Genomic DNA, 19,003 nt, shown 5'->3' with positions numbered 1-19,003 from the left:
TTATATCTCCCCTTTCCTGTCTCTTCTTCAAGCTGAAGAGCCCTAGCCACTTTAGCCTTTCCTCATAGGGAAGTTATCCCATCCCCTTTATCATTTTTGTTGCCCTTCTCTGTACCTTTTCTAATTCTGCTATATCTTTTTTGAGATGCGGTAACCAGAATTGCACACAGTATTAGAGGTGCTGACTTGGCTTAGCTGACACTTGGGGTGACAAGATAGAACAGTGTCAGTGGGCTTTGTCAGCTGTAGATAACACTAAGGGGCCCTTTTATTAAAATACATTAGATAATGGGCTTAGCACGTTTTAACTTGGGTCTTGCCCACACACTAAGTCCATTTTTCACACTGCTAAAATAGGGCTTTCTCTTTTTGCAGGTCCTGTACTAATTTTTTCATTAGCGTGTGAAACCTGCAAAAAATTAACTTAGAAGCAATTACTGCCTCCTGTTTAGGAGGCACTAAGTGCCCCTTTTACCAAGCTGCGGCAAAAGGGGTCTGCCCTGGCGTCAATGTGGGATTTTGACGCGTGCCGAGGCCCCATTTTACCACAGTGGGTAAAAGGTAGGTCTTTCTTTTTTTTAAAAAATGGCTGCACAGCAAGTGAAGCCACACAGCCATTTGGGGGAGAGGGGGAGCACTTACCGCCACCTATTGAGATGGTGGTATGCTAACCTGGCGGTAACCGGGCAGCACACGGCACCATCCGATTACCGCTGGGTACAGACTGATGCTACAAAAATAAATAAATAAATAAATAAATAAATAAATATATATATATATTTATTTAAAATAAATATAAAAATAAATATATTTTTATAGCGCTGAATATGATGGTGCGCTGGGAGTGGGAATTACCGCCAGGCTGCTGCAGTAGCCTGGTGGTAGTTCCTTTTAGTGAGCAGTGAGCCCGCTTTGTGCTTACCGCTGCTTTGTAAAAGGGGCCCTAAATGCTCTGCGTTAAATAGTTAGCACATGCTAATGTTGAGCTAGCTGGTTAACAAAAACACACCCATTGCCTTCCCATGGCATAACCCCCTTTCAAAATATATATATTTTTACCCTGAGCTTTCCCACTCATGGCAGGCTCAATGCGGCTTACATATTATATACAGGTACTTATTTGTACCTGGAGCAATGGAGGGTTAAGTGACTTGCCCAGAGTCACAAGGAGCTGCCTATGCCTGCAGTGGGAATTGAACCCAGTTCCCCAGGACCAAAGTCCACCACTCTAACCACTAGGCCACTCCTCCATTAACACACACTTAGGCGCTCTTTTACAAAGGCACAGTTGGCCTAATGCAGGCCTACTGCGTGGTAAAATGTCACTACCTCGGGACGTGCTGAGGCATCCCATGCAGACAAGGGTGAGAAAATGATAAAGGGGATGGGACGACTTCCCTATGAGGAAAGGCTAAAGCGGCTTGGGCTCTTCAGCTTGGAGAAAAGGCGGCTGAGGGGAGATATGATAGAGGTCTATAAAATAATGAGTGGAGTTGAACGGGTAGATCATCTTCGAAGATTATGTTCAATCAGAAATCTAATTGATAAAGCCTCATTATGTAAGCTAACACATGCATATATTACGACATGCCTGGACTACTGTAATATTATTTATGCAGGGGTACCTAAGATAAACATCAAACATTTACAGTTGATCCAGAATACAGCAGCTTGTGTTATCTGCAGGGCTTCAAAATATGATAGAATCACACCACTTTTGTTCCAATTACACTGGCTTCCTGTAGAAGCCAGAATAAAATATTAAAATCCTTACACTGACTCATAAAGCATTATATCTCCTAATTCCGGCTTATCTATCTAACCTTATTCTGCTGTATTCACCTAAATGTACACTTTGTTCACTCACAGACAACAGATTATCCCATCACCACAGAAGGCCAGATGGGAGTCTACTAGAAAGTCAGCATTTTTTTTCTTAGCACCTTCTCTCTGGAACTGTCTTCCAAAACACCTCAGATTGGAAGAATCATACATTCAGTTTCGAAAATTTTTAAAAACTTACCTCTTCCAGGATACACTTGGAAATAATCTGTGACAAATGACAGCATTGGATAGGTAGCTTTAAACTTGCAGAATATCTATATATTAAATATGAAGAATACTTATTTACTTTTTATGTATTTTGTTATGAATGACTGTATTAGTATTAATTGGTGTTTTCTATTTTTAAGAAAGAGTGTTTTTGTGTGCTTTCCTGTCTATTCGATGGAGTTCTTTTATGATTGTTTTTTACCATGATTTTATACTACCATGTAAACCGTTTTTGTTTTGTGACTACAATTTGAAATGATATAGTAAGATGAATAAACGATAAACGAACGATAAACGATAGATGTGAAGCGTCTGTTCACACTTTCCAAAAATACTAGGACTAGGGGGCATGCAATGAAGCTACAATGTAGTAAATTTAAAACGAATCGGAGAAATCTTTTCTTCACTCAACGTGTAATTAAACTCTGGAATTTGTTGCCAGAGAATGTGGTAAAGGCGGTTAGCTTAGCGGAGTTTTAAAAAAGGTTTGGGCGGCTTCCTAAAGGAAAAGTCCATAGACCGTTATTAAATGGACTTGGGGAAAATCCACTATTTCTGGGATAAGCAGTATAAAATGTTTTGTACATTTTTGGGATCTTGCCGGGTATTTGTGACCTGGATTGGCCACTGTTGGAAACAGGATGCTGGGCTCGATGGACCTTTGGTCTTTCCCAGTATGGCAATACTTATGTACTTATGTATTCTGGGCAGCAGTGCGCGCTACTTTCACGGTAAAAATATTTTGTATTTTTTGCTGCAGGAGGAAAGTAGGCATGCCTGTGCTAAATGGGAAAGTGCGGGCGCATTATCGCACGCTACCTGATTAGCACAGGAGTAGATTGGGAGCCCTTACCGCCACCTAAATAGGCAACGGTAAGGGCTCCTTGGCAGTAATGGCCACGCACTAATGGGAATATTAGCATATGGCGTTTAAAAATAAAAACTGACTGTGGCAATTTTTCAGCCATGCTAGAAAGTGGCTGGAGCGCGCAACAAACCCATGCGCTTATTGCAGCGCCGGCCACTTTCTAGCGCGCCTTAGTAAAAGGACACCTTAGTGTGTGGAAAAGGCAAAATTATTGCAAAATGCTTTAATACATTGATTTGAACGTCAGCACCTCTTCTGTAATACTAAGCACTCACACCATGGCAGTCTTTAGACTAATTTAATATCTAACATTTGAGCTCTTTTCCTTCTTCCGTAACATTCATGGAGAACTCATGTGTTCATTGCAAAATGTGAGTGACTGGCAGGTTACAGTTTTCCCATGTCCTATAGCGGGTGTTGCAGACCTGTTTCAGCTAAGGGGTCCACAGTTTTGGGTGATCAAACTTGCCAGGTTGACATATTCTAGGGGCAAACTGGGATGGGAGATGCTGTGATTCTGTTTTGTTTTTCCATTTTCACGTTCCTGTACTTTCTGTTTATTTCCCTATCATTCTGTCTTGCCTTCCCTGCTCCAGGTATGTATAAACTGCTGAACTCTCACCTACCTGCAGGTGTAGGTATTCTGCAGTTAGGGGCAACCCTAACTCAGGTTGTGCAATGGATACTTCATCTTCCACCCTTCTCCGTCAGCTCAAGAAGGCAGAGGGAATGCAGAATGCATATTACAGTCCTAATGAACTTTTAATACTTTCTCTACTAGTCTTGTTAAGCAAAGGCTGCTTTCTGATGTCAGGCCACTCCTAATAAATTCTGCATGACAAGAGACTACTTTGGGTAACAAGAATTCAAGGGAACAGTGCAATATAGGGGGTGAAGTGCTTCTGTGTACGAAAGAAGAGCGGGACTTGGGGCTGATTGTGTCTGATGACCTTAAGGTGGCCAAACAGGTAGAAAAGGCAATGGTCAAAGCCAGAAGGATACTTGGGTGCATAAGGAGAGGGATGACCAATAGGAAAAAAGTGATAGTGCCCTTGTATAAGTCTCTGGTGAGGCTCTATTTAGAGTACTGTGTGCAGTTCTAGAGACCGCACTACAGCAAGATATAAACAGGATGGAGTCGGTCCAGAAGGCAGCTACAAAATTGGTACGTGGTCTCCATCATAAAACATATAGAGATAGGCTCATGAACCTCAACATGTATGCACTGGAAGAGAGGTGGGAGTGAAGGGATATGATAGAGACGTTTAAATATCTCCGTGGCGTTAATGTACAGGAGGTGAGCCTTTTTCAAATGAAGGAAAACTCTGGAATGAGAGGTCATAAGAGGAAGTAGGTTTAGGAGGAATCTAAGAAAATACTCTTTCACATAAAGGGGGGTGGATGCATGGAATGGCGTCCTGGTGGAGGATGTGGAGGCGAGGGCTGTATCAAAATTTTAAGAAATCGTGGGACAGGCACGTGGAATCCCTTAGGAAAAGGAGGAGTTAATGATTACTGAAGATGGACAGATTGGATGGTCCATTTGGCCCTTATTTGCTGTCAAGTTTCTCTGTTTTGTTAGTTCTGCTTTTCTCTATTTCATCGGCTGGTAACCCCTGCGCTAGAAAATCAGACCTGATTTTCTGTAGCACCGGAAATGGTATGCACTGGAGGCAGAACTACCACTGGCACGCGTGTTGGGCCGGTGGTAGTTCCGGTTTGCCGCGCAGCAACCCTTTAGTAAAAGGGCCCATTAACTTTATACTGCTGTTAGTGTGGGTGTCACTTAAACGAATGACTCATCCATTTAAGTGATTCTGAACAACTAGAGATGATTCAGGAGGTACACATACCAAGATCCAAAGTGAGCCGAGATCTTTGTCCCCCTAGCACGGCAAGATACATAAGAAAGAGAACAAGGGAATAAAATCAGACCAAATAAGCTCATGGCATCAAAGTCCTAGTTGAACTGGAAATCCAAAGGAACATGAGGAATCTTATGTCAGAAAAGCTATGATGCAGAATTTCAGCTCAATAGTCTAGATATCTGTCTGCAAATGATGAACACTGTTATGATGGATAGGACACAAGAAAATCCTGGGTTGCATCCAGGGCCGTCGAGGGGGGGGGGCAGGGGGGGACAAAATTCCCCGGGTCCTGGCCTCCAAGGGGGGCCTAGCGCCCGCCCCCCTCCGTCCACCATCGGGCCGGGCCTCCCTGAATTCAAATCATAGCGCCTCACCTCGACCTCGCTCCGTGTGAAAGAACTGCAGCAGCAGCAGTCTGCAGATTGCCTCCCTTTGGGCCTTCCCTCCCTGTGTCCCGCCCTCAACTGACGTAACTTGCGCGAGGGTGGGACACAGGGAGGGAAGGCCCGAAGGGAGGCAGACTGCCGCTGTCGTTCTTCTTTCACACGGAGCGAGGTCGAGGTGAGGCGCTATGATTTGAATTCAGGGGGGGCCCGGCCCGGTGGTGGAAGGAGGGGGGGGGGCAATGACGACAACCTTGGGGGGAGGCGGCGGCGGCCTGGCCCCGGGGGTGGCCTTGCCCTGGGCCCAGCCCAGTCTCTCGGTGGCCCTGGCTGCATCTGACAGAGAGACTTTTGATATGGGAACATACATATCAACAATAGATATGAAAGTTTATTTTAAATTGTGATTATTATGCGGTCTTCACCTGCATTTGGACCAGCAACTTTACTATAATGTGTTAGTCATTGATTTGTTAAATAGGATGTTACATAACCATTAGTGGTGAGCTTGGGTAGGTTGTCTGTGTTAATTTTATTACACTGCCGATAAACTCGTAGTAAAATTCTGATGGGGATCTAGTGAAGACCTTCTTCTTTGAAAGTGTTTGTGGTGAAAGAAGTGTGGAGAATCTTTTTATTCATTAAAATGTTCTCAGTCATGGCTCCATTTGGTGGGATAGTCTTTTGAAGGCGGTGCAGATGGGAGCAGATTATAAAAGATTCATTAAGGGGCCTTTTTACTAAGCCGCGTAAGCGTCTGTGCACGCCAAATTGGAGTTACCATGTGGCATTTACGGTAATTTCGTTTTTGGCACGTGTCCGATATGTGCGTTTGAAAACAAATTTTTATTTTTGGATGCGCGCCAAGTGGCATTTGATGCACATAGGTCATTACCGCCCGGTTAGCGCATGAGACTTTACTGCTAGGTCAATGGCTGGCGGTAAGGTCTCAGACCCAAAATGGACGCACACCAATTTTGATTTTGCCGCACGTCCATTTTTGGCAAAAAATTTTAAAAGGCATTTTTTGCAGGTGCGCACCCAAAACACACGCCTACACTACCGCAGGCCATTTTTCAGTGCACCTTAGTAAAAGGACCCCAAAATATGTGAAAATATAACCTTTTCCATGAAATTAAAAGCTGGGGTATAGATTGATTTATTGACGTAAGCGGTAATAAAATGGACATTTTATTTTATATCTCTTTATTGTATTGATTATTTTCAGTTTGGTTTTATTATGGTATGTTAATTTTTTTTAATGTTCTTAATTTTGTACATTTCTCTGCATGACGATGGCCACTGTAGCAGTATATAAAATTCAAAAAATAAAATAAAGGTATGTGACTGTTCCTCATGGAGTAGCAAGATGATGCTGAACCAAGTGATACTTGTTTGCTTTTCATGTCCTTGTCATCAACATTTACAATATCTTGGTTGTGTGTTTTGCAGCTGGTTATGGCCTCAGCTGGAGGAAACCAGGAACAACCTCCTCCCCTCTGGAGCTTTGCACACCACTATCCCAGAAGGATCCTTCTTAGCAAGCTGTCTGAGACTTTTACAAAGCTGTCTGCAGTCTTATCTCCTATAGATAAAGAGGTTTTGTGCCATTGAAAGGCTTTCATTCCTTGGAGGAAAATAAAAGCCTGATTAGAAAAATAAGAAGACTTTAACCTTCCTGAATGGGATTTTTGCTTCTTTTGAATTATTTTGATTTTACAAACAGAAGAACGTTTTCTTTTCCATTAGCTGTTCTGGTAATTGACATTATCTCTGATTTATATCTTTCTCCTCATTCTCTCCTCATGGCCCAGAAGCCCTATCAATGGAAATAGTCTGTTTTGCTAATTTACTGTTAACCTTCACAATGTTTTTAATCCTATCAGTTTCTCTGAGGATTAAGATATATCTTTGGACTTCTACCTCCCAGTTGTCCTTTTAATACCTTTCAAATAAGTACAGGCAAAAATAAGAACAAGTGTAACAGAAGCATGGAAAGAGAACCAGACACAGAAGGTTAGTGGGAGTGGACATTTGGGGGAGGGGGTAATTTTACAAGGAGCTTCCTAAATTTAGGTGCCAAGAATGTGCATAAGTAGTCACAAGCACATAACCTCATAAAATACATAATTTTATTGTGGGTGTCCACATGGGTGGAGTTTAGAAGGCGACTGAAACTGGGATATTTATTTTTTTTTGGCCAAAAGTGAATTTGCAGCCAAAATATGCTGTTTGGTTTTGGCCAAAGCAGAAACCGAATGCCCCCCCCCCCCCAACCACAAACTCTGCTGTCCTACCACCCAGAGGTTCTCCCCAGGCCTTCCTTTAGAAGTCCTGATAGTTTAATGGCATCTTTGAGGCAGGAGTGATCCTGAGTCGCTCCTGCCTGTGCCAGCGCTATAATCAAAATGACTGCCATGATTTCCTGAGATAGGCTTGTGAGACCTCTGTGGTAGGACACAGCAGCCATTATGAGATTGGAATTGGCATGGGAAGGAGCATTTTTGGCTGAAACCTAAGCATGACCAAATCCAGATTTTGGGTCAGTTTTGCACCAAACACAAAATTCGGTTGGCCTCTAGTGGAGTTTGAGCAGAGTATGGGCAGTGTGGGTAAGTACAATTGTTGATTATGAAATATGATAATTTATGCATATACTTGCAAAATGTAGGTGTGAGCATTTACACCAGTTCTAGTGTTGGTGGAAGTTATCACATCTTAAACTGAAGTGCGTTATCAGCCATTTGCGCTAGTACTCTATAAAAATAAGTAGGTCTCTACTTTTCTTTACAGAATAGGCTTAAAATAGGCGCCTTAAATAGCACTTTATTTTGTAACAGACTGCTATGGATCATCTTTATAGAATACTAGTGTAATTTGCCTAACACGTGCCTATGTTGTAGGCCCAAAAATATACACCGACCCTACAGCTGGTGCAAATGTCCACACCTATATTTTGCACGTTTGCATGTAAATTATAGGATTTCATAATCTATGTATATATTTTTGCCCCCTGCCAGTGATCTGCCCAAACTCACCCCTGGGCACACCCACTGTCAGAGTACACACTATCATGTTGGCATGTGCTGGTTGATATTTTAAGAGTCATTAACCTGCACACGTAGCCACATACATGTCTTAAAATACCACTTAAAGTATGTACCAAATTATAAATTATCTTCTTAGGGTTTCTGTGGAGTCACATGTACCATATCTGGAATACTTGAATTATCCCATGTGAGCACAGAAATTACCCCTCAGATCCTGCATTTTCAAGGCTGTACCTAGAACTCATTTGAAACGAATATGGTTCTCTTGTCTCCAAGGCCCATAGAATATATTTTTGTTAGGGGAATTGACCCTGGCCTACACATGCACTCCTGTTATTGTCATGTAGGTCAAAAAGTTGGTCAAGCTCTGGTGGCCGTCCCCTTTCTACTGCTTATGCCACAGTCTTTATTAAGAATTCATTCCAGCAAGCAGACTTAAGTTTTCCCTGGACAACAGTTGGAGCACTCAGTCTTGAGAGGAATGGACTTTTGGTTTAATTTTCTTGTTTTCCATACAGCTTGGGCAAACATCTACATTGAGAGGAATAAGGAATAAGGCTCATGGATTCATTCACTTTTGGAGATTGGTAAAGCTGCTGTCAGTTTAAATTCAAAATTGAGAGAGGCAAGTGGCATCTTATATAGACTAACCGATCCACTTTATCAACTTTTCTTCTTCTCGCCCCACAATCAGTATAGCAGGTGATTCCCAAGGTCTTCTATTATTTCAAATCAGCGAGTAGGCCAGGGTTTACATTTGGGAAAAGCATGTGGAGATACTTGATTGATGTGACTAGTTCTTATATCTATAGCTCTACTAGACATAGGCAGTGCAGGATACTGAATATTTTCATGCCATTCACTTGAAATCTGCTTTCCTTGTGCAATGGACAGCCCTGCTAATGAAATCCATTGGCCTTTTAGTCCCTTTCCTCAGTGTTCCTTTCCTTTTGGGTGATCTTCATACTGAAGTAGTGCTAGTCGAATGTGCTTTAAAGTGTGTAGTCCTGTGTATAAACAGGAATAAAAGAACTACTAAGCCCAGAATGAGCAAATAAATCAGGAACATATAAACCAGAGCAGGAGGTCAAACTAACACTCCTTGCTTCTGCTGACTTCAGTTTATGTACTGCTTTGCAGCTTTTAGAGAATTGATCTGAGTGATACCATCGGAGGGTACCAACATTTGTAAATGTAAAGAATGCTTGCTGGGATTCAGTGGAAAGTCTGGAAACCATTTTGATTTGTAGATTCCTGTCATTTTTCTTACTTTTTCCCTTAAATGGAATTTTATATGTTCATAATTTGTTATCCAAACATCGATATGTTTTATAAGAGCAATTATATCCCTCATGTCCAGTTATGTTATATGCTCAAATCTGAAGCAACTCAACTATGATTGAGCCTGTTTTATTGAAATACTGGGCTGAATGTTAATTAATGCACTTTGCTGCTGAAACTAAAACACAAAAATAATTTAAACCCAAGGTCAATTTGGATCTTTGTCCTTTTTGCCAACATTGACAGGCCATGAGCTTTCATAAGGCACCTCATTCTTAAAAGTTGTATGTCCTTGCAGGATATGTTCTGGCAGGCAAAAACTACTTTTGTTGTACAGGAAAGATCAATACGCAACCAATAGATGTAGTATGTATGATGTGAGTAATTAGCTTTGCCATTTATGACATCAGAAAGCCAGAGTTTGCTTGCTCATATTCGAAATGAATCACATTAGACTCTCCTCTGCACTGGGGCCCCAGTTTGCAAAGAGTGTGTGATGAGAAGCTATGCAATTTCCTGTTGATATCATCATTTCCCTTTCGAGGGAATTCTTTCTTTGGAGCATTCTCGCTATAGCACAGTTTAGAATCTTTTGCAGATTTAAGCTTTTCTGATCCCTTCAGGAAGCTTTTTGGTTTCTCCCTTTCACAGCTGCCACACTGTTTTGTATTTTTTGTATGCGTTTATAATAAAGAATATAAAGATGTTTCATTGCCAACTGTTCTGAGGGTTTCCTTGATGTGCATGTTACATATGCCAATAGACCCAGTATTGCTTTCCATGGTATGCATGTATCCCATTGACACCTAAATTTAAGCACCATTTGTGGGGCATACACAGATAACAACCTTTTGGGTGTACACAGATAACCTTTTGGGACACAGTATAAATTAAAAAAGAACGGTGTCACGAAATGCCTAGCCACCCATTTGGGGTGGCCACTTAGAGGGTCTATCCCCAGCACAGTTCAGGTTCTCCTGCACCTGCTACTTGTTCTCTACACCAGGGGCATAGCTATGGGGGGCCATAGAGGCCTGGACCCCGCAAATTTCGTCCGGGTCCCTGGTTTGGCTGGCAGGGGTACCCAACCCCCGCCAGCCAAAGCCTTCTTCAGTGCCGGTTTCCGGCGCAGCCGCATTCACTGCCCTGCTCCTCTTTCTTCTTGCTCCTCCTGTGCACACTGACGCTCCTTCATGTGAAACTGTGAAGGAGCGTCAGGAGCAAGAAGAAAGAAGAGCAGGGCAGCGAACTTGGCTGCGCCAGAGACTGGCGCTGAAGAAGCCTTCGGCTGGTGGAGGTTGGGAACCCCCGCCAGCAAAGGTATTTGTTTTTGTGGGGGGAGCGACGAGGCGGTGAGGGGAAGTGGCAAGGAGATGAGGGGAAGCGGCGAGGAGGCGTGACGGTGGGGGGGGGGGCAGCGGGGCGGCACTCAAAATGTGCCCCCAACCTCAGATTCTGGCCCCCTCCCACCTTGAGGTCTGGCTCTACACTAGCACCCTCCTCCCACAAGCTGGGCCACAACCGCTTCTGGATGAGTCTCCCACTCTCCAATTATGCCCAGTGATTTCTAGGTTACTGAAGCCACACTCTCAGTGGTCCCACAGTTCCCAGAAAGCACTCACAGACCCAACATACAAACCACCAGGATTCTTTATCCAGACAAACAGGGTGAACAGACAATTATATTTATTCTCTTAAAAATTATTGAACTGTGGAACAAAATACTGCAATTTGCAAACAATAGCGGGTAGCTGAAATAAGGATCAATTATAACACTAAATATTTGCATACTTCCTAGAAAGTACCGGGGGCATATATCTGTTCACAGAGCTTCAGCAAAAGAGATCTCTCTCTCCTTCTCCCAGGCTGAAACTGAAGCAACAGCCAACATCTGCTGGGTAATTTCAAAACTCCAGGTCAATCAGAGCCCAGAACAGTCAAGTTTCAAATAAAAGCTGGTTATATCACTACAGGCACTTTCCTAATATCTGTGTGCCAAATACAGGAAAGAGAAGTCAGTCCTCTGTAACAGCTTTAAGCATAAACAAGCACCATCTGCTGGCCAAACAGGAGAAATACACTTCAGACATATTTAAGACAGGAAAAGATCAAATACATTTTACAGGCTTAAAACATACTGTTTCTTCACAAACTGGTCTCTAGCAATACCAGCATTAGTCAGTGAAGTGTCAGAAGCAAATGTGTTCCCTCTTATTTTTAGATCCACGCTCACAGCACCCAAACAATAAAAAGTACTAACTCCACAACCAAGTATTATAAAATAGAGTGCTTATTTATCTACAATTCAATTCAATTCTTGTATACTGCTAATATCTCCTTTCCAGAGTTCAGTGCAGTTTATATTCTAGGTGAGACAAAAATAGGTAGTATTAGTGAGAGGTATGAGAAACATTATTTATTTATTTATTTATTTATGTTAATTTATATACCGTATCTTATTGCATCTGCAAAACAGAACGGTTTACATATATATAAAAAAATTGGTATATACAAATAAACAGACATAGGAATTCCATTCATGACAGGAAAGCACAGCAATCAAGATAAACTACATAATAAATCAATACAAGTTAAAAATCTAATATCCAGTTAAGCTATCCCATTTTTCTTTGTCTTTTTGACCTTATCTCATTATGCTAAGTTCTGTTCTACGTAGCTTATAAAGAGAAAGGTTTTCAGAAGTTTTCGGTAATGGAGATAAGATTTCTCTAATCTGATCTCCTTTGGAAGGCTATTCCAAAGGGAGGGTGACAGGTAGAAAAAAGCCGATCTCCGTGTAGATTCCCACCTAGCCTTAGTAAGAGGGGGAATGACTAACCTGTTATCTGTTAGGGATCTGAGAGTTCGCATAGCGGTGTAGGGGATTGTTAAATTCGACAAGTAGCTAGGGTTTAATGTGTGAAAGGCTTTGTGTGTCAGGACAAGAGCCTTAAACTTTATTCTTGCTTCGACTGGGAGCCAGTGCAGATGATGCAATAAAGGTGTTGCTCGATCATCCCTCCGGGCCCTACAGATCATACGTGCTGCTGTATTTTGAATTCTTTGTAATCGCTTTAAGTTTGCTTGAGTAATCCCAGCATATACAATGTTACAGTAGTCTAAACGTGAAGTAATATATGCCGATGTCAGCGTTTTGAGAGAGTCCTTACTTATTGAATTTCTGACTGACCGAAGCCGTCTCAGATGAAAGAAAGATTTTTTCACTACATCGGATACTTGTTCCTCAAAGGTCAATGCGGAATCAATAATGACCCCGAGATATCTAAAAGACTTAACTGTTGGAATATTCTGACCAAATAGCACAAATAGAGACCATTGGTGTAATGCATGAGACTAAAAACATTAAAGGAAAGGATAGTGGATGATTCAAGGAAGTAGAAGTCAGGATGGATTATTATGAAGCAGTCTTTGGGAAGAGAAAGGTTTTTTTAGCCTCTTCCTGAAGTTGAGGTAGCTGTTTCTGTTCTGATGGGAATAGGTAGAGAGTTCCATATTTTGACTCCAAGTACAGGGAATAGAGAGCTGAAAATCTGATTTCAAATTGTCTTTTGAAATGATGATGCTAGCATTAGACTATTAGACTGGACAAGATATAGTGAAGTGATCTTAGCAGTTCGTAGGTGAAGCCCTGTAAGAGTTGAAAAACTAAACAAGCAGCTTTGAACCTGAGTCTTTCTGCTATGGGAAACCAGTGTAGTTCATTTAGATGAGTTGAAACACTAATATATCTATTCAATCTGTATACTACTACTACTACTATAAATCATTTCTATAGCGCTACCAGTCGTACGCTTCACAATTAGTCTTTCAGCTATATTCTGTATGATTTGCAGTTTTTCCTGATATTGACACTTAATACCAAGAAATAGAACATTACAGTAATCCAAGTGAGGTAGGACTAACATTTGGACTAGTAGTGTGAAGGCTTTTTGGCTGAAGAATGGTTTGACTAGACGAAGCTGTCTCATTTTCAATAATGTTTTCTTCCACAGCTGATTAATATGGGAAGAGAAGGTGAGTAAGGAATCAAGCAAGACCCCTAACACTCTGGTTTCAGATTCGACTGTAAAGCTTTGACCACTGGACAAAGATATTGATGATGGGACCTCAACTTCCTGATTTTGGAACCACAGGACCTTGGTTTTTTGTGCATTCAGTTTCAGTTTATTGGTCAGGGCCCCAGGTGCTAACAGCAATTGTACCATTCACTACAGAGTGAATTGGATCTTTGTTTGATGCTGTTACCGTTAACAGAATCGGGATGTCATCTGCATAGGATAATAATAGTTCATTAAGTTCCAGGTGTATTGAGGCAAGGGATGACATAAAGAGGTTGAACAGGATCGGTGAGAGGGGAGATCCCTGCGGGACCCCACAGTTAATAGATCAGTAGTTGGAAAGTTGGTTGATTTGCTAGACAGAATAGCTTTGATTTGAAAGATATTCACTGAACCATTTGAGCACAGTCCCTGTTATTCCTATCTGATCCAGGCGTTCAAGTAGCTATGTGTGGTCAACCTTATCGAATTGGAGAAGAATTACTTGGAGGGGCATAATCGAACGGGGCGCCCAAGTTTTCCTGAGGGCGTCCTCGCAGGATGTCCCCACAAAGGGGCGGGGAAACCTGTATTATCGAAACAAGATGGGCCTCCATCTTTCGTTTTGATAATACAGTCAGGGATGCCCAAATCTCAACATTTAGGTCAACCTTAGAGATGGTCGTCCCCAGTTTTCGGCAATAATGGAAACCGAGGACGCCCATCTCAGAAGCGACCAAGTCTAAGCCCTTTGGTCGTGGGAGGAGCCAGCATTCATAGTGCACTGGTCCCCCTCACATGCCAGGACACCAACCGGGCACCCTAGGGGGCACTGCAGTGGACTTCAGAAATTGCTCCCAGGTGCATAGCTCCCTTACCTTGGGTGCTAAGCCCCCCAAAAACCACTCCCCACAACTGTACAACACTACCATAGTCCAAAGGGGTAAAGAGGGGCACCTACATGTGGGTACAGTGGGTTTCTGGTGGGTTTTGGAGGGCTCACATTTACCACCACAAGTGTAACAGGTAGTGGGGGATGGGCTTGGGTCCGCCTGCTTGAAGTGCACTGCACCCACCAAAACTGCTCCAGGGACCTGCATACTGCTGTCAGGGAGCTGGGTATGACATTTGAGGCTAGCATAGAGGCTGGCAAAAAAAAATGTAATTTTTTTTTAGGGTGGGAGGGGGTTAGTGACCACTGGAGGAGTAAGGAGAGGTAATCCCCGATTCCCTCCAGTGGTCATCTGGTCAGTTCAGGCACCTTTTTGAAGCTTGGTCGCAAGAAAAAATGGACAAAGTAAAGTCGGCCAAGTGCTCGTCAGGGACGCCCATGTGTTAAGTATGCCCCAGTCCCGCCTTCACTATGCTTCCAACGGAAAGCAGTTGAGGACGCCCAAAATCGGCTTTTGATTATGCCGAGTTGGGCGACCCTGAGAGAAGGACGCCCATCTCCTGATTTGTGTTGAAAGATGGGTGCCCTTCTTTTTTGAAAATAAGACTGCATGTCACCTTTGCATAGGTGTTGTTTGACATATGTAGTTAGAACTAGCAATGATGGTTCCATACTATGTGATGATCTGATGTCAAATTGTGACCAGTATAAAATAGAAACATTTTCCAGATAAAAAGAGAGTTGTGTACTAAGGTAGGTTTCTAATGCTTTAGTAAAAAGGGGTATGCTTGCCACTGGACAATATTTTGCAGGCAATGTTATGACTAGCCTAGATCCCTTCAGTAGTGGAGTAAGAACAATTTTGTCCATATCAGGAGAAAGAGAGCCAATTTTTAACAGCTCATTGAGATCATTGAGTAACCAGTTTACTGCTTCCATAGGGATGGATTTGAGTGGGTGTTTTGGCATTGATCCAGGGAGCAGTTGACTCGGGAGCATTTCAACAGTATTGATCTTACATCCTCAGCTGTTAGTGGTTGAAAAGATTCCCAGTTTTGGTCTGTTTTGAGTCCTTGGGTTGTAGGATCTTTGGCGATTAATGTTGAGCTACGATTGGACTATTTTCCTCTGTTGGTGTAGCTTTAGACAGTTTGGACCTAATTTGGAGGATCTTATTGGCAAAATGAGCAGCTAGGTCTTGGGCGGTGGGACATGTTTTCTGTGAATGATCATCCTTATTAGTGGAAGCTAGTGTTTTAACTAAGGAGAAAAGTTTTTTGTTGTCAAGATCATCTTGACCTATTAGGCTGCTACAGTATTGACATTTTGAATCAGCTACCTTCTTTTTGTAGCTTTGGAAGGCTGACTTCCATTTGGATTTATCAGTAGTATCTCTGTTCTTTCTCCATTGCTTTTCAAGGTGTCAATATTCCTTTTTTAGGATGGATAGTTCCTCTGTAAACCATGGCAAATTTCTGGATGTCTTGACCTTTTTAGTGGTAAATGGAGCAATTTTATCTAGTATGGCTCTCACCTTGGTGTCCCAGTGGGATGTGATCGAACCATGTGTAGAGATGCGGTAGTGAGGGCATCTGTTAGCTCCGACCAGAAAGTGGCCTCGTTGATTTTACCTCTGTTGGAGATGAGTTTGGATGACTTGTGTCTGGTTAAGCTGGACATACAGATACCAATGGTCAAGTCCAGTTGGAAACTGTCAGACCATGGTACTGGCTTTCATTTGAATGAACTAATCAAGCTATTAGGATAGGATGTCGTGAAGTCTAACATATGTCCTTTTTCATGAGTTGTATCCTCGGAGAATGTAGTTAGTGCGCAACCCTTCAGGAATGATTTGAAGTTGTGGACATTGGTGTTTGCATCATTTTCCAAGTGTAGGTTTAAGTATCCCAGGAAGATAATCCCTGAGAATTGTGACATGACGAAGTCATCTCTGCAAGTAGTGGTTCTGCCTTGGACCAAGCTCCCGGAGGACGGTAAATAAAGAGTAGGGCGATCTGATTTGCCTCTTTTGAATCATCATAGAATTTGCATAGCATGTATTCCAGTTCAGGTAAAATCCCAGAACTAGCTAAAGACACGTGGAAAAAAACTCTTAAAGATAAGAGTGAGTCTGCTTCCTTTCTTACCCTGTCTTGGAGAATGAAGAATACCATAGCCAGGTGGATAGATGTGGGGCAGTATCGGACTATCAACTTCTGTGAGCCATTTTTCTGAGGTAAACAGAAAGCCCATATCTAACGATTCTAGCAGATCTCTGAGTAAGAGAGCCTTGTTCCCCACAGATCTAGTGTTGAAATAGATGGGTGGGACAGGAATGAGTTGAGACTTGTGTTCCAAAGGGGAGAGTTGTTTGGTTAATTGCAAAAGGTAGCGAGGTTTTTTAGGCTGTCAAATGTTAGCCCTTTGTTCTGGTCTGTAACCACAGTAGTATTCTGACGGTATATACTGGCATTGTCTAGCAGGTATCAGACATTACAATTAGGGTGTTAGTACAGGGTTTTCTAGACTGATTACAGATTATGGGGATAGGAGTAGGCACTAAGTTTTCTGGTAGGTTGCCGCCCAACATGCTCAGGAGGGCTAAGCAAATCCATGTGAGCCACTTCATGGTGATAGCTTTTTGAGCTAGTTTAAGTCAGTAGGGTTTAGCGCTCTTTATCAGTTTTAAATGTGCACTGTTAAAGATTTCAGAACTGAGTTCTCCTTGAAGGTAGAAGCTACTGATGGTGAGGAGAGGTCATGGTGTCTCAGGAACTCATAAGGTGTGGGGAGGTATGGATGTGCCGGTGTGGTAGACTTCAAAATGATGCTATGACTCGCTGTAATTAGGTAGGGTTCCTAATGTAAGCTGCCATTGTTCCAAAGTTAGTCGTACAGCAAAGATAATGTGTAAAGAAGGCAGGAATAAAGACATGGGAAGTCTTATCATAGAAACAGCTCATAGTAAACGCACATTACCCTAGACGGAGTTCTAATCCAGTCCGGCTACTCTATCCCCACACAGCACTACCCAAAAGCACATGGCACATGCAACCTGATGCAGATTGAAATACTTTTCTATACTAATTTAGTTGTTACCCTGTTGTGCATAAATAAAGCCTACCCTTTTCACAGTTTCTGAGATATCGGCAAAAATGCTTTTCTGTGCACAGTTTTTAAGCTGAATCAAAGGTTTTGAAAGAACGGTGTTAGAGAATAAAGGGAAGGAAAAGGGAAATGGGACTTGATATACCGCCTTTCTGTGGTTTTTGCAACTACATTCAAAGCGGTTTACATAGTATATTTGGGTACTTATTTGTACCAGGGGCAATGGAGGGTGCAGTGGGAATTGAACTCAGTTCCCCAGGATCACAGTCCACTGCACTAACCACTAGGCTACTCCTCCATGTTCAGTGATCTGATATAAAAGATGCTACAGGTGCATATGGGAATGTGCATGTGTTAGAGTGTGGTTATGTAAACTAAAAGTGTCTTTGTAAATTTGCTTGAGATAATTTATAACTTATCATACAGATAGAAACTGATTTGGGTCAGAATTTGTTCTCCTTTCAGACATGAGGGGTGAAGATTTGACCTCTCCTTGTTACCTTTTGCCCGAGTTTCTTATAACTGTAACAAGCATCAAGTTCACAAAAGAGATAACCAAGTGTTAATGTATATACATTAATGAGCCACATGTGTATTATCCTGGGCTGTGTTTATGATATTGAATGATATTGTAACGAGTGTATATAGGCTACAACACAAATCTATATACCTCAGAATAAGAATCGTGCTTATTTATTTATTGGGATTTATTAACCGCCTTTATGATGAGATTCACCCAAGGTGGTATACAGTAGGTACGGCTTAATAGAAATCTTACTATTTTCTTAACAGCACAACAACAGTAAAGCGAACAAATATATGCAAAAATCCAATTAATGAGGAACATTTGGAGATGGCAACTTGAATCTTAGTAATTGGACTAACATCATATGGTATCAGAAGTATACATATTTATCTGTAGATTCCAAATTTTTAGCACTGACTTATACTAAATAATTATCTTCTGCAGTACTATCAGAGTTAGTTTTCTTTCACAGCAGCTATTAGACTGAGGTATCCAAAAGATGGGGTGAGAACAGAATACACGAGAGCAAGATTTGTGAATTGTGACTTCTTTTCTAGTCTCAGAAGAAAATAAGAGAATAAGGATGAGATGACCCATGTGCTACAATATTCAACAGATATAATTGAAATTACCAAAATTTTGCAAAGGTATAGTCATGTTTTATTACTGCACTCAGGGGCCCTTTTACTAAAGGGTGGCTGCATGGCTACCCGAAACTACTGCCAGCCCAGCACAGCCGCTGGTGATAGTTTCACCTCGAGCATGCACCATTTCTGGTGCTATGGAAATTTTCCCGTAATTATTAGCATTCCCGTAATTATTAGTAATCACTGCCTGGTTACTGTGGGAACCCTTACCGCCACCTCAGTGGGTGGCAGTGTTCCCCCCACATGGTCTCACGATAAATGCAATTTTAC

General features: G+C 42.0%; 2 protein-coding genes across 5 annotated transcripts in view; one reads left to right on the top strand and one right to left on the bottom strand.

Annotated features, from left to right (window-relative positions):
* LSP1 (lymphocyte specific protein 1) overlaps positions 1–10,220 on the top strand; it is a 257,446-nt gene extending 247,226 nt beyond the window's left edge. For all 3 annotated transcript variants that reach the window (XM_030201230.1, XM_030201228.1, XM_030201229.1), the window contains one exon: positions 6,624–10,220. The gene's annotated coding sequence lies outside the window, so the exon portion shown is untranslated. The remainder of the gene's footprint in view (positions 1–6,623) is intronic.
* The window catches only part of LOC115468996 (mucin-2-like), a 38,928-nt gene that overhangs the window by 6,865 nt on the left and 13,060 nt on the right, over positions 1–19,003 (bottom strand). The window lies entirely within an intron of this gene.

Source organism: Microcaecilia unicolor, chromosome 4 (assembly GCF_901765095.1).
Source record: "Microcaecilia unicolor chromosome 4, aMicUni1.1, whole genome shotgun sequence".
Taxonomy (NCBI): domain Eukaryota; kingdom Metazoa; phylum Chordata; class Amphibia; order Gymnophiona; family Siphonopidae; genus Microcaecilia; species Microcaecilia unicolor.
This window is presented reverse-complemented; position numbering and strand designations above follow the sequence as displayed.